General features: G+C 47.7%; 2 long non-coding RNA genes across 2 annotated transcripts; both read left to right on the top strand.

The window, feature by feature from the left end:
* Positions 1-4,647: 4,647 nt before the first annotated feature.
* On the top strand, positions 4,648-8,471 carry LOC137479799 (uncharacterized). Its single transcript, XR_011002518.1, has 3 exons — positions 4,648-6,466; positions 7,072-7,144; positions 7,240-8,471. It is a non-coding gene; the product is annotated as an uncharacterized lncRNA (long non-coding RNA).
* Positions 8,472-9,074: 603 nt separating this feature from the next.
* On the top strand, positions 9,075-13,415 carry LOC137479798 (uncharacterized). Its single transcript, XR_011002517.1, has 3 exons — positions 9,075-9,913; positions 10,215-10,414; positions 11,865-13,415. It is a non-coding gene; the product is annotated as an uncharacterized lncRNA (long non-coding RNA).
* Positions 13,416-14,589: the final 1,174 nt, after the last annotated feature.

Here is a 14,589-nt window from a genome sequence, read left to right as displayed (position 1 = left end):
GAATACTAGATGTGAATTAAGCCACAAACAGAAATAGCTGGGAACAATGGCAAAGTCTGGTTGCTCTTGGAACTTTAATGTAAGGAAACATCCTTATAAAGGATGAGACAATAGCAGGTCTATGACAGCCCCGTAGGCAGGGAAGGATTAAGAACTTCCTATAGTTCCTAAAGTATCAACCTATATTGTAACCCTTCCACAAAGGCTGCCATAGTTGCTTTCTCTGAATTAGTCCACCCAGAATAGGAAAAAGCATCAGAATTAGTTTGACTTTTCCTCTGGACACCAGCCACACACTCTCAAGGCAGAGAGGAAGAAGTAAAAGCAGACGGAAGCTCATCATTGTTTAGGACCTTTTGCCAGCACACCTATAAGTGCCAGTGCTCATTTGCCCTCCCTGCTTCCTCCAGAACCCAGAGCCCTCTGCCAGCCCTGATCCAGGCCATGGTAACGTGCTGCTCTCTAAAGCTGAGCTTCTCTGTCTCTGCAGAGCACTGCCAATGCAGGCTTTGGACACAAGCAAACACAAACTAGGCTGAGGCTTCAGTGTCCATTTGTCACTTTATTTTCTTTGTTTTATTTTGAAGCGGGGTTTTTTGTTGTTTTGTTTGTTTGCATGAGTAATAAAAAACATTCATTTAATTGGGTATACGTTTAATTTGAAAACATTAACAAAATACCTCCCAACACCTTATGGCCCATGACCTGGGACATATTCCTGTACAACAGACACCCTCTGAGCTTTCAGGCAGCAGATTACCCTCAGACCTCAGATTTTCTTGCAGACTGCCACATACTCCACCAACAAAAATTTAAATTGAAGACTATGGACATTATTATTTAATACAATTCCACAGACCAGCCACAGCGAACTTTCAAATGCCTCATGGGTTATCAGTGGTCCATAGGACAGGGGCTGGGAACCACCACAGACTTTGGTGATTCTGCTGGTTTGTCTCTAACACAGCACAAAGCCCATTCACATACATCCCTCTCCGGTGAAACTCAAAGAACCTGCACTTCAGAGAGTTTTTCAAGATGTCAAATGAAGCTCTGTAAGCACTTCACTGCACTGATGGGGAAGAAGAAGAGTTGTCCACTGCAGCTGCTGCTAACATAGCACCTCTAGGCACTCCAAATGCTTGGGTGTGGATGAACTGAACGACGTGAAGAGGTACAAAACATGCGGGACCAGGACCTGTTCCAAGTGACATTTGTAGATTTGCAGCTGATTATAAATTCAGTAGGATCTACAGAAGTCAACGCTAAAGAATTTGCAACAAGTTAAAGCTCTTGAGATCTCCTTGTTGTTGCCTCTGCCAACTACTCCTCATTCCAAGCTGGAGGCTTTAGGGCAAATTTGGGGCAATTCTGGTCCAAAAGTTCCAGTGGAATAGTTCTATCTGTTTTCAGAAGTGATCCCCTGTCTGTCAGTAGAACTTGGTCCTTGAGTGATGGCAATACAAAGCAGATGTAAGTATATATTTTTTAAAAATGTTTAAATTTACAGAGATACTTTTTAAAATATTGAAGAGTCACCATCCAGCTATTTACAGTCCTATTTTTAATTTTTGTTTTCTGAAAAACAAGCAATTACTCTGATTCTCACCAAGGGCTGTAAGTTTCATCTTCCCAAACTCAATCACAGAAGCCCTGAATTAACATGCTTCCTAATGGGAATAAATTATTTTCAGCAGAGGTCTTTTAAAAATGACCACCAAAACTCAGCTATTATTAGTATTCAGGGTAGAGTTAAATAGTATCACCATGGATACCTGAATGTGCAGGTGGGGCCTTAAATAATTTCATGGCAAAATTCAGCCCCATTTCTTTCTCCTGGTTTTCAAGCCTGCTCCCATTGGAGCAGATTATGGTGACCCTATAAGAGGCAGGACCTTGGTCAAAAATCCATGGATTTTTGGGGGCTTTCTGCAGAGTAAGGTGCTCCTGCAAATAAAAGTTAGATATTCTTACTGTTGCAACCTGTGAGACCTCTCAGCAGTACAATGATGTTCAACACAGCTCAGATGCTCTTCCTGAACTGAATTCTATGGCCCTGTCTCTGTGCAGCTCCTCCAACCTTGGGAGAACTGCTCAGCTGGGAAGGGCCTGGGAAGAAAAATGTCAAAGCCAGGCCCTGCCAAGCACAAGAAGTGTTTAGGCAAGGTTCTCACTGCACAAGTTTTCTAAGACTGGGAACAAATATTAAAGCTATTTTCTTTCTTCGGACTGGTTTTAAAGTCACTTAAAATCCGATAGAACTTTCCAGCTGGAAACTGGACTTTGCTCCTCAGTGTAGTTCCACTTACTCATCTGACAGCTACCAATTACTCATGTGAGCAATGCATGAGGTTTTGTAGCAGTAAGAATAAAACACAAGAGCAAATCCATTTGCTCAGAAGGGCAAGTTTCTAGATTCAATAACAAAATCAGAACTCTGCAACAGCCCCTCCCTCCCCCACATAGTTTGTTGCTTAAAATATTACAGGAAAAAAAAATCACGTTCTCTATGAATACAATCTTAGCATAATCAATTTTTTTCCTATAAAAATACATAATCAGTTTTGTAGCATTTCTATCTGTACTGCAAACCAGTAAATGAAAACTCTGTGAAAGTCTCACACTTTAATTTCACACTATTCTTAATGTTACCTAATTTCCCAGTTTAAAAATAGATTACAGGGATTAAGAGACTTTTGAATCTTAAAAGAATGCACATATTAGGGAAATTGCTACCTAAAATAAATAGCCTACTTTAATAAGCAGTCTCCTAGTTGTATGATATTAAGGAAAAAAAAAAACACTTCACAGACATCTAGCTTAACAATGTCAGCCAGCTTCATTTACAAGTTCAAAATCCAGAGGTAGATAAAATATTAGTTTGGTTTGGAATATGCAAAGTGCCAATTTTTCATATATTAATGCACTGAAGCACTTGATGCAATGTTATTATGGAAGGAAAAATTAGTTGACAGAAGGGTTTATTTAAGGAATGGTTACAGCAAATAAAAACTTTCAACTAAAAAGGATTTTTAAAATTGTTTTTTAATATGCTTTTAATGACCTCTACTCCTCATACCTACCTCCTTGCTTCCCAAACTGTTTGTACTGTCCCCAATAACACTCAGTGGAAAGCTGTCGTTCCTGGCTAAATCCTTACTTAGGTTGGATGCTATGCCTCCGTTAGACAGGGTCACAAGGTCACAATCGATTTTGGAGGCCACCTGGAGAGTCCAGGCCGTGAACTGACTCAAAAAATTTATATCAGAGCTGGAATGGTCCACCTCCCAGGGCTCAGCCTGCGTTAACACCCCAACCGCAGGATGGAGCCTGCCAGGCCCAGCTCAGAGAGAGGCCAGAGTTGTTGACCCCGTTAGCTGACCTCTTCAAACTTCAGGAGAATTTTTCTGGCAGTTACCACGGTGACTGGGCACTCCAAGCTTATCCTTCTTACTGAAAAAAAAAAAAAAGAAGACGAAAAATTAAGAAGAAAAAAAAACGTTAAAACCTACCTCGTAGGGATGTCTGTCAAGAACCAAATATGTAAAAGTTTTAATTGATTGCTTCTCTCTTGGGCTGCTGTGGCTCTAACTGGTACATCCAATGTGAACATCAAGAAAACAGTTTGGCTAAAAGCATTTCAACTTGTGAAGAAATAATGCTCAGTGGATTTAGCGAGAAGCATTTCTAATATCTGCTGGTGATCACAAGTGACACACTAAGAGGTTTATTGTGAAATAATGCTTATTTTTCTTTTTGTATCTTTCTCCAAATTGCTACCATTTTTCATTGAATTGAGAAGAAGCTGAGACAAGGCTCAGGGAAAGGATTCTATGCTGCCTTCTGGTTTTTTCCTTTTAAAAACTATCTGCTTGGTGAAACATTAAGTATGCAGCAATTCATTGCTTTGGTCTCTCAGAAGAGACTGCATAACCTATTTAATGTACCATGAAATATTATTTAAGAGGAAAAAGCAAAAAAAAAAAAACCCAAAAGTTGTCAGACATTGTTAGTGCTGTTTTTTTCAGGCACTTTGAACGCTAATCACTTCACACATAAAATTTAGCAGGTAAGCAATGTCTCGTGATGCTGACAGAAAACACTTGAAACACATCAAGGGATCACAGAGCACGCTAAGTAAACAAGAAAACAAAGTGCACTCTTCATTTCTGGAAAAAAAAGAAGGGGAAGACTGGTGCTTCTTAATTTCAGAGCAATCACATATTACATACAAAGCTTTTATGTAAATTTTCCTCATGCTCCTCTACTTGAAATAGCATCTTGCAAAAGGGAGCACTGAAGAGTACACTGCATTATAGCTGGAAAAATCCTACTTAAGGGCTCCTGATGGCAAACTGTCAATCAGTATTCCCCGCTTGTTATGAGCTGCTCATTTCTGGAGTACAGCTAAACAGAGGTTTAATGACTGAAACTTTAATGGCATTTTGTCTCACACATGGTTCTGAAGTATCTTCTGTTGTTTGAAGAGTTAAATATGGATATTCAAATTGCTGCTCAGCCACTGCTCTGCTCCTCCTGGGCTTCTCCCCTGGCAGTGCTGAGATGGCAGAGGGGGCCGAGCTGCTGAGTCGCCTCTCACGGGAGGAGATCACACAGACCCTATGGATACAAAAATAAAGCAGGCAGTTTGGGTGTGCAAAGCAAAAAGCACAGAACTGATCTTTTGTTCCAGACTTACTTTTCATTTCTGCTGGAAGGATGATAAAAAGGCAGTCCAGTATATGTGTGTTAACTAACATTTAAAAAAAGTGAATGCAGGCATGGTACAGGACTCTTTCTCCTTTCAAAACTGGTTCAATTGCTTTGAAATACCATATGCCTCAATGCTAAATAGATACATAGACACTTAATAATATTATTTAGCAATAGTGAATTAAACATGAAAACAATTTAAATTAAAAACACTTAAAGATTGTTTCCCTATTATTAAGGATGTGTTAGAAAAAGGCTAACCCTTTCATTAGGAGATGGATTTTTCCATTTGTGTTTTTGTTATGGCTACACATGATGTTTTTATACTTTCTCTTTTTTTCTCTGCATGAAATAATGTAAATTGAAACAATCCGGTGACTGATCAATAGGCTAGTGGGAAGAAAAAAATGTTAAATTCTATTTCTTTTCTTTCTTTTTGAACAACACTGTACATATAAGCATGTGCCTTTCAATTAGATACCATGATTTATGAAGTCATGCTCAGGGCTAGCCAGGTTGTTGACTCAGATTAGAGCTATGATGCCAGCTCATTCCCTGGTGACAAACACTCACTGTCCTTCCCGCAGCCAGGCACCCCTGGCAGCCTTATGAAAAGACCTTGTGGTTGGCACAGCACTGAGCAGGAAATGAGGTCCTCTCCGGTTCGGGACAGAGATGACTGGAGCTACAGAAAGCTGTAAAGCAAAATCAGCATCTCCTGAGTCACAGACTCTAAGCTCTGGTGGGCCCCGCAGTTCCCAGGGTGACCTGGCCACCAGCGCTGCTGCTCCCGCTCGCCCGCCAGCCCCCACCGAGTGCCCAGGGGAGCAGCCTGCACACTCTGGGGTGCCATGGCATGGGACTGGTTTCATGTGGGAAAGGGGAACAGAGGGCACCACCGTCCCCCAGTCTGCCCATGTGCCCCAGCCTGGTGCTCAGCACCCTCCTCAGGGAATCTCTTTCTCCCTCATCCCTACCAGAGAAATTTTTGGCACACTGTGTGGTGTTTTTCAATATCACAAGGCTTTTATGTCAGCCTATAGCTTGGGGATCTCTGTGTGGCCTACCCTCCTCCAGGAATTTCACATATAAATCACTGGAAAGCAGGAAATCCTTCAGTCCTGTAGGAAGCTGTTTACCATGTTTGCCTCAGCACAGAGACCTGCAGACCACAGAGCATATTGCCTTGTAGGTACCACTGCAACCTGGACCTGATATAGGGGAACTTAGCCCACTTCTTCCGAGATCTCTGAGCCAGAAAGTGAGCTCCTGGAACAGGGTTAGAAACTCCAACTGAATTCATGGAGTAGAACTCCATGATCTTCTCTGTGTAACGCTTTCACTCCGAATTCCCTCAATGCCATTGAAACAAAAATATTTAGACCATTTGGGGCTGAGATTATTGCTTTAATAAATTGGGGTTTTATTGGTTCATTGTGGCAAATAAGGCCCCGATTGATTTTGCTCCTAATCAGCATGGAGAATGCATTCCGCTGTAATTAAATCCCGTGTAACTGGGCACTCTGTGTTCGCTTGTCTCTTAGCTTGCAGTGGCATGAGATACAGCACATCAAACGCTATCCTCGCCACGATAGGCACCCTGCCAGCCCGCGGAACGATGATGCTCGCCTTTAGCGTGCTCACAGCGTGTATGGCTGGAGCGCGTTTGGAGCAGCGGGCAGCGCTTGGGAGGCGTAGGAAACTTATGAGAGGAGGAAGATGGCCAGGGATAAGGACTTTTCTCTCGAGGAAGGTTTGACCCCCCTCTCTGAAAACACTGCGAGAGAGGAGGGGGCCGCTGGCCCGCCCTCTTTCCACAGGTCCGCGCAGCCCCGGCGCGGCTCCGCTGCCGCTCCCGGGGGCTCCGGCCGGGGCGCCCAGGGCAGCCGGGTCCCCTCGGCCGGCGGGAGCGCGGCCGGGCTGCCAGGCGGGCAGTTTTGAAGAGTCGATCTTCATAATACAAATCCCCCGGCTTCGCCTCCCCGCCAGCGGCGCGAGCCAGCTTTTTAATTGAATCCCGGGGATTTGGCCGCAGCCGAGAGCCCCGGTTCGGGCCCCAGCGCCATGGGTCCCCCCTCCCGAGAGCGGGACCGTCTCTCGAGGGCTGATCTCTCGCCTCTAAACCGAGGGAAGGGGGGGCTCCGGCGGCCTGGGGGAGCCCCCCGGCCCGGCCCCCGGGAGGCAGAGCGCGGGCTCGCTGCACCCCGGGGCTGGGGGCGGCGGGGGGGCCGGGGGCAGCTGGCGGGGCCGCGGCTGCTCCTGGCTGCTCCCGCCTCTCGCCCGGGCAGCGCTTTAGGGGGGGCTCAGGCCGGATCCTGCCCATTCTATACGTTAATGCTCTTTTCTCTCCGGCTGCAGGGAAGCAGGCCAGCGGATAATTACCCCTCACTGCAATCCGCAGAGCTGGCCTAATCCGAAAGCTCAAGTGCCCGTAAGTAAAACTTCAGGAAAAGTTATTGAAACTGACAAATACAGGGTGACAAATAATCAATAAAAGCCCAGTCCCACATCCTTTATTGTTTCCAGGCACTAACAGCAAGTAATGAAACCTCTGCGAGGACGGGGGAGGGAACTGCAGGGACCGGGCGCTGGGCTGGCTCCTGGAAAGCCCCCACTAAAAGAAGCCCAGGGAAGAACCCGGCAGGATAAATGGGGACGATCCCGTCCCCATGGAAGAGAGGAAAATGCCACCCTCCTAGCGCCCCCTCTTCCGCAAGCTCTCCCTGCCGCCCGGGGCCGGGGCGCTCCGGATGGGCGAGTCCGGGAGGCTCCTGCCCGGCCGGGAACATCTGCCCGACCCCACGGGCAGGGACGCCCAGGAGCCCTGTGCCACCCGGCAGCCTCGGGCCACGCACCTATTTCAAGCACCCGCACAAAAAAACAGGCGCTGTAATCTGCGTTCTGAAATTTTATAACATCCCTGAACACCCAACGCGCTACTTCTCATTAGCATCTCGACCCTGGATTATCCACGCCGCAGTTTCTAAAGTTTCAGCGAAGGACGCTGGGCAAGATAAATCCGTGCTGTCGTTTCTCTCCCTTTCTGTCTCTCCAAATTAAGTTTTGATCTATCAGTTTAGACACTGGCCAGAAAGTTGATTCGCTTTCTGTTAGGATTTCGGGTTAAACCGGGGGCTCCTCCAGTGTCTTTAAGCTTTTGAGCTGTGTAAATGAACTGCAGTGTCACATAATCGATGGGGAAAACTCAGCTGTCACAGATACGAAAGCAGCCTCCTGCCACAGCAATAACGTGATTTGGCATTTCAAAGTTTAGAAACGTGCTGTCTGCGCGTCCGGGGCTCGGGGAGGAAGAAGGACGGGGGCGATGCGCCGGGGCGGGTTGGGGGGACAGCTCCCAGCCGCGGTGGCCCCCGGCCTCTGCAGCCCCAAGTGCCGGCGCCCCGCACCGCGGCACCCGCTGCCGCTCCACTGCCGCTCCCTCCCTTCCCGACACACGCTGCGAAAGTTGTTTCCCAACTTTGGCGTTAGGGGAGGGTTGACCCAGAACAAATCTCAGTGTCTCGGTGGCCTTTCCAAAGCGGCCGTGCCCCCCCCGCCCCGAGCCTGCGGGACGTGCCCATCTGGAGCACGCACCGTGAGAGCAACTGTGCCGCGTACAGCCACAGCGGCCATCAGTCACTAAAAGCCACACGCTTCAGTGGACCGGGGATAAAACGAAGTCCTGGTGACGCCTGGTTAAACCACTGACCCTCTTGCGAGGGCTGGAGAAGGGGGGAAGGCGGCCTCCTCCCGACAAACGCAGCTTTGGGGGGCTCGGCTCTGCAGGGCCGTGCCCCTCTCCCGGAGCTGGCGGCGCTGCCCAAAAGGGGACCCGGCGCAGCCGTTTCGGGGTGCGCCACGGGGGGACGAGGGACGGACGGGGAGGGCCCCGGGCAGAGCCCCCGGCCCGGCCATGCCCCTGGGCGGCAGCGGGGCCGGCAGCGGCAGCTCCCGAGGGCACGGGGCTCCCACCGAAATGGTTCTTTTCATATCGGCTTGGGTGGAAACACCAGCCCGTGGGCAGGGTGTGCACTAAGCCGCGGGGTAAACACTGCCCTCGGCCCCCTGTCCCTACTGCACACCCCGATTTACCCGCACACATGCGCAGGAAAACAACTCACACAGCATGTTCAGATGCTTTCTGGAAGGGGACGGCTTTAGTTTCAAATTAGGAAGCTCTCTCAGATGAACGATAAACTCCGCTTTGGTCAGGCTATGGTGTTTGATCATATCTTTGTGGTTTTGTCCTCACCAAAAAGAGTCCCGGAGGCTCAGTTAAGAAACAGGATTTCAGATTGTTTGATCTGACATGAGGAAACTTTGCATTTGTAATATTGTAAGACTCTGAAGGGGAAAAATAAAACCTCTATAGCTGAAACAAGAAGTGTACCTAAGTACCACTATGTTTCAATCCCCATTCGGATATAATTTAAGTCTTCTCTAGTTTACAGTAATATGCTCTCCAACCTTGAGGCTATCCAAAAGGGGGAGATTTAATGAGGCCGAGTTTATACACTTATATAATTTAGGGGTTTCGCTGTAGCTGTAAAATGACAATTGGTACATGTGTAGTGCAAAAGAGCTGAAATCCCATCCAGGGACCAAGTTGGTTATTTCTGAAGGATCTGTCATTTCCAGCAGGGGGGCACAATGAGAAGGCCAGGAGCAATGGAGCTCTGATCTCCACCAAGGAGAGATAACCACCTGATTAAAATGGGGCTCTTGTTCCCTCGTTACTCGATCGTCGTGTGAACTTACCTTATTTACAATTATAGGCAATGAGTGAGTCGCCCAGATTGTAATACGCCTATAGCTTTGGGTTTACTCCTCCCTTTGTTATCAAGACCATCTCTCGGACAGATTTCTGGACCACTCATAGCATGTGAGCACAGAGACGCTCTTAAGGAGGGAGGGATGTGTACGTTCCGAGCCCTGCAGTGCGAGCGCAGCGCGTTCACCCTCCCACACGCCCCCGCTGGGAAGCGAGCGGGAGGCCGGGCCCAGCAGAACCAGCCTGTGGAAATCAGGTTGTTTACAGCACACAGACACGTGTGAACACCACCAGAAAGCGAAGGGACAAGAAGGCATTAGGTGAAGGACTATTTTGTACTGCACATCTGGTATTTGCTCATTTTCCAGGTGAACCCAGGCACGGCGGCTGTTGGAGGGCACTCCCTTCTCGGGTCACTCTGGAGCCCAGGTGTGCCCCGGTGGCATCAGACAAGGATGCACCTCTACGCTGAAATTTAACGCACTTTGTTCTCTATTTTAATATTAAATGGTGCAGTGTTTGCCAGATTATTATCCCACTATGCTTGTGCATTTGTCTCTTATGTCTAGTGCCTGTCATTACACAAAGCGTTTTGAAGAGCTAATTTCAAAAGACAGAAAGTCTACACTTACTATAAAAGTCATTAAATTAGCATGACAAGCATAAAGTTCCTAGGTTATAATTTGGTTATAGATCTGAAATCTTCCCTGCTTTCTCTCTCCTCTTGAAGGATGAAGGCTGAAGCGAGGCACCGACTCAAAGTTAGGACAATTGAGCTGTCGATTGTTTGGTGGAGAAACAGGGAAGAGATGCGGGCTCCAACACCACCTTTTTGGCAGAGCAGTGGGTGACAAGAAAGAGTTCTGATTTTCTCTCACGTCTCCCAGCAGCCAGAGAAAGGTGTGATCAGATGGTCTTCTACTACAACAGGTGGGAGGAAAAAAAAAATCTCGATGCGCTTCTCGTCGATTAAATTAAAATGTTGCTGGAATAATAGGACGCGTGCCTTTTATATCCCGCTAAATGCTAAGATGGGAAGATGTGCTATAAAAGCCGTCATTGGCTGTTTCCCCTAAGGCTGCAACATCCCCTTCATTTTAATCGCTTCTTGGTTTCGGAAGAAAGCTGTGGAGAGGAGGGGGAGAGCTCCTTCCCCCAGCTCCCCGTGCATCTGCAGTGGCAGGGGACTGCAGGAAGCCCCGGTGATGCCAGGACCGGCAGCGTGGGAGCGCCCGCTCTGCCCGGCCGGGCATCCTCTCCCTGACACGTCGCATTTCGACAACGAGAAAATTAGAGAAGGGACGGGGCATTCAAACGCGGTGCTCACAGAAGAGGCTGCCCTAGTAGTTATTTAGTCTAAAAATCTGCTGTCAACTTTTTTTTTTCCCCCGTCAGGATCAGCGAGGCGCGTTTCTTTGCGCTGGTTCGTTTGCTTTTAGCCAGGCATGCTGCGAATTGTGGAAGCTTTCCATTTACCTTTTCTTCTTTAAGCGTTTTAATTATCATCACTGACCTGTTGGGCATACCTACAGTATCAATGTCCCTTTTACATCCCTGCCTTCCCTTTCTCTGCATGTTTCTGCTATTTAACACTTGCTACCTTTGCCATTAGAGTCCTAGAGTGACCCCCATGGGTATCTTTGAAAGAAAGACCCTCTGCATTCCAGCACTGCCTCCTTACCCAAGTAATAGCAAAGGGACCATTCAGACACATGGACCACACTGAAGCATTAATTAGGCTGATGAAATCCATAGAAATGTATGGATTCAGCATAATCGAGTTTCTTCTGCTGACTATAGTTAAGGAATACGTGAGCAGCTGGGAGAATAGAAAGTACTGTTAGGGTGAAGTCATGCATGTAATTGAGTATATTTAACATAACCATTTTAATGATCGGTGATTAAAAGTGCATCTACTTAAATTGTATACCTCTGCAATTTGTCCATATCAACTTTAGAGCACACACAAAGAAAAGGTCGTCATATAAATTTATAAACAAGATCCCTTCCTAGCTACACATGACTCGAGCTGGAATGATAACTCAGTAGCAGCGAGGGGGGAAAGGCCTTTCGCGAGAAAATAGCTACGCCAGTACGATATTAATTAATCACTGGTTTGGCCCCCTTTCTCTCTTGTGCAGTCACAGTATTAGAAGTGCATAATAAGTGAGTTTTCTTTTCATCCGTAATTATTTATAACAATCAGATCACTCGGGAAAAAAATCCCTGGGTTTCTTTCCAATATTAAAGGAGTATCTTTTCCCTCACTTGACAATAGTGTGTGTGTGTGTGTGTGTGTGTGTGCATACACATATAGTCAAATAGAATATTTGGCTTTTTTTTTTCTTTTTTTTTTTTCTTTTTTTTTTTTAATCCGCAGAAACATTGCCAGAGATCCAGCAAAGAAACACTAAATGATTAAACTTCTCCTGATGCTGAACTTGCACGCGGAGAGGCTAAGGACTGGAAACACGGACAGTGTTAGGGGGAACCGTAGTTGATGGGCACGGCCGTGTCTCCTCGCAGGAGACCCCTGAGAATGGGAAATTAGCAGTCGAAATCTGCTAGTGGGGACTGGATCCCACAAAGCCCACGCGTTGGGAAGGCTGAGTGTCTCTCTTTCGCCTATTCAATCTGCCCAGGCTGGTTGCAGCGAATAAATAGAGTCATTGTGGAGCCCATACACAAACCGACCCAACTCCCTCCCCCACTCCTTCTCGCCCTCCCCCCGTCCCTTTATGCTTAAACGCACACAAATCTGCAGCCGCTTTGCACTAAGAGGAGCCCAAAGTTTTCTTCCCTCTACTGTACAACGCCTGTGGGAAAGGTTTATTCACACGTATGGAATATGTACTTATGTCGGAGAGACGGGGGTTCACGCTGGGTGAGGGCAAACAGGAGCCTGCCAGGAGCAGGATCCATCCTGCCCTCGCCCCGCCGGGCGGGCGGGCGTCCCTCTCCCCGCGGAAGATAACGGTTCAAAGTAGCCAGATGCATTAAACAGCCACAAAAGGGGCCAAGAGGGATGGGGGGCGGGGGATGGGGGGAAGAGTCACTTAAGTTTCTGGTGGAAAACTTAAATGCTGCCGTCTCTTCCTCTCCCCGCATCGCTGCAAGGTGAAATCCATTTGGCCGCATCCCTCCCAAGCGGCCGCAGCCCGGCGGGGCGGGCGGCAGCCCCGCGCCCGGGGAACTCGCTCCGTGCAAGAGAATTTGCAACCTTGAAAGCATATTTTTCTTCCAGCTATGGTGGCACTTAGATGATAATGTAGGCAATGAAACTGGGGAGATTTATATCTTTTGGAAAGTAGGACGAGCCAGATGGTAATAGCGTCATTAACAAACAAACTTAGGATCTGCAAGTGAAGCTTGAAATTGGGAAAGAGATCTGGAGAACAAAAGGAGCTGCTGTTGGGGGGGTGGGGGGGGAAGAGTCCCTCTTCTGCCGGCCAAATCTAAGAGCACATTCTGGAGGGGCTGCTCCTGCCCAGCACTAGATAATAAATGACGGCTTTTTCCTCCCCTGTTGTGACTGAGAAAGGACAGGGAAAACTTTTGCAATAGGCAAATGTGGCATTTATTTATGTGTAACCCTTTGTAGTCTCAAGTGTCCCAAATGGGCCTTTAATTCAAATCCCTAGTTTGATACGGAGGGATCGCTTCTCCCAAGTTTATTTTAGAGAAACAAAGCGCCGCTTGTGGAAGTTGAAGGGCCAAAAGTTCAGTAATTATTTTTTTGAATTAATAGCAACGAATAAATATTAAAGGTTAAACGTTATTTGCTGTGAGAGTGGAAACATCTGAGGGATTTTTTGTGTCTTCGAGTCTTTTTTTTTTTTTTTTCTTTAACCCCCTCAAAAACCACTCACTCTTTGCGAGAAGGCACCAACACAGCAGGGGTGAGGGTCCCAGAGCAGGGCCGGGATGCAGGACGTTCGTGGGAGGATCAGGGAGGCCCCCCGGCCGGGATTCTCCTCTGCATCACCCTTCGAATTTACTCTCCAAACCCACTCCGGGAGGTTCTCGAAGTCCAGGCAAAAAGGCCTTCAGCACAGATTTACCCAGTTGAGAGTCCATAAACACCGGAGACCCACCAGCTCCAGGGCTTCGGCAGGAGGGATGGGCTGTGTGCCTCCTAAATTTTAACCACTGTGTTCCCAAATGCCACAGAAATGTTTTGAGGTCTTTAGAAGATGCCCGTATCTCCTTTCTAAAGGTGATGGTTATTAGATGATTAATGATTTAAAAGATGCCTGTTAACAGCCCCAAGTTGAGAGACATGGACCCACGCTCTAAAGTAAAAACCTAACGTGTTTCTTTTTTTTTTTTTTTTTTTTTTTTTTTTTTTTTTTTTTTTTAATGTGCTGGAGATCTTTAAAAGCCCCGAGGACTTACCCTTAAGGCATTATTCAAAGAAAAAAAACCTGAGACTGGCGGTTCGTCACAGGCAATTGTAAAGGGTTTCAAAGGACCGATCAAACGAGTTGGAGAGTAATCTACATTAAAGTCCGGATGGCAGTGTTACAACATGCACCTGCAGGGTATTTGCTATCCGTGCCCCTTACAGAGCTACAAATCACCATTAAAGAAAGCTGCTTAAGCTTCCTCCGCGCTTCTAGAAAGACTTACTCGGGCTCCTTCACTTTGATATTTATACATCTTGTTATTGATAAGTGTGGGGCTCTTCAGCGCTCCCTTCCCCCTCCCGGACTGTCCCTGGGCACTTTTGCACCAGCCCCTCCCTGCCCCCACCCCGCGCACGGCTCCAGCCGGGTGTTCAGGCGGCCCGGCCCCACGAACGACACGCGTGGACGTGGGGTTGTCCCCCTCTCCCCGCCATGTGCCGGCTCCGGGAAAAGTTTCGGTTTATTTTATTTATGCAGTTCCCCCCAGGCTCTGTCACCAAGGCGACCGGAGCAGCCCAGGCAGCATCGGCACGCGGGATGTCCCGGCGGATTTTCTCACAGTTGCGGGAGGCGCAGACATGGAAATGAGCTCATTGCGGGGGAGTGGCGGGCGCCCGGGCCGCCCCCGGCCCGGTCCGGCCTGGCCCGACCTGGCCCGCTGGTCCCGGGACTCGCTCTCCTCTTGAAGGCATTTGGGGG

The sequence above is a fragment of the Anomalospiza imberbis genome, chromosome 10, assembly GCF_031753505.1.
Source record: "Anomalospiza imberbis isolate Cuckoo-Finch-1a 21T00152 chromosome 10, ASM3175350v1, whole genome shotgun sequence".
Classification (NCBI taxonomy): Eukaryota; Metazoa; Chordata; class Aves; order Passeriformes; family Viduidae; genus Anomalospiza; species Anomalospiza imberbis.
The sequence above is the reverse complement of the archived record's forward strand: the minus strand, read 5'-3'. Positions and strand labels throughout refer to the sequence as shown.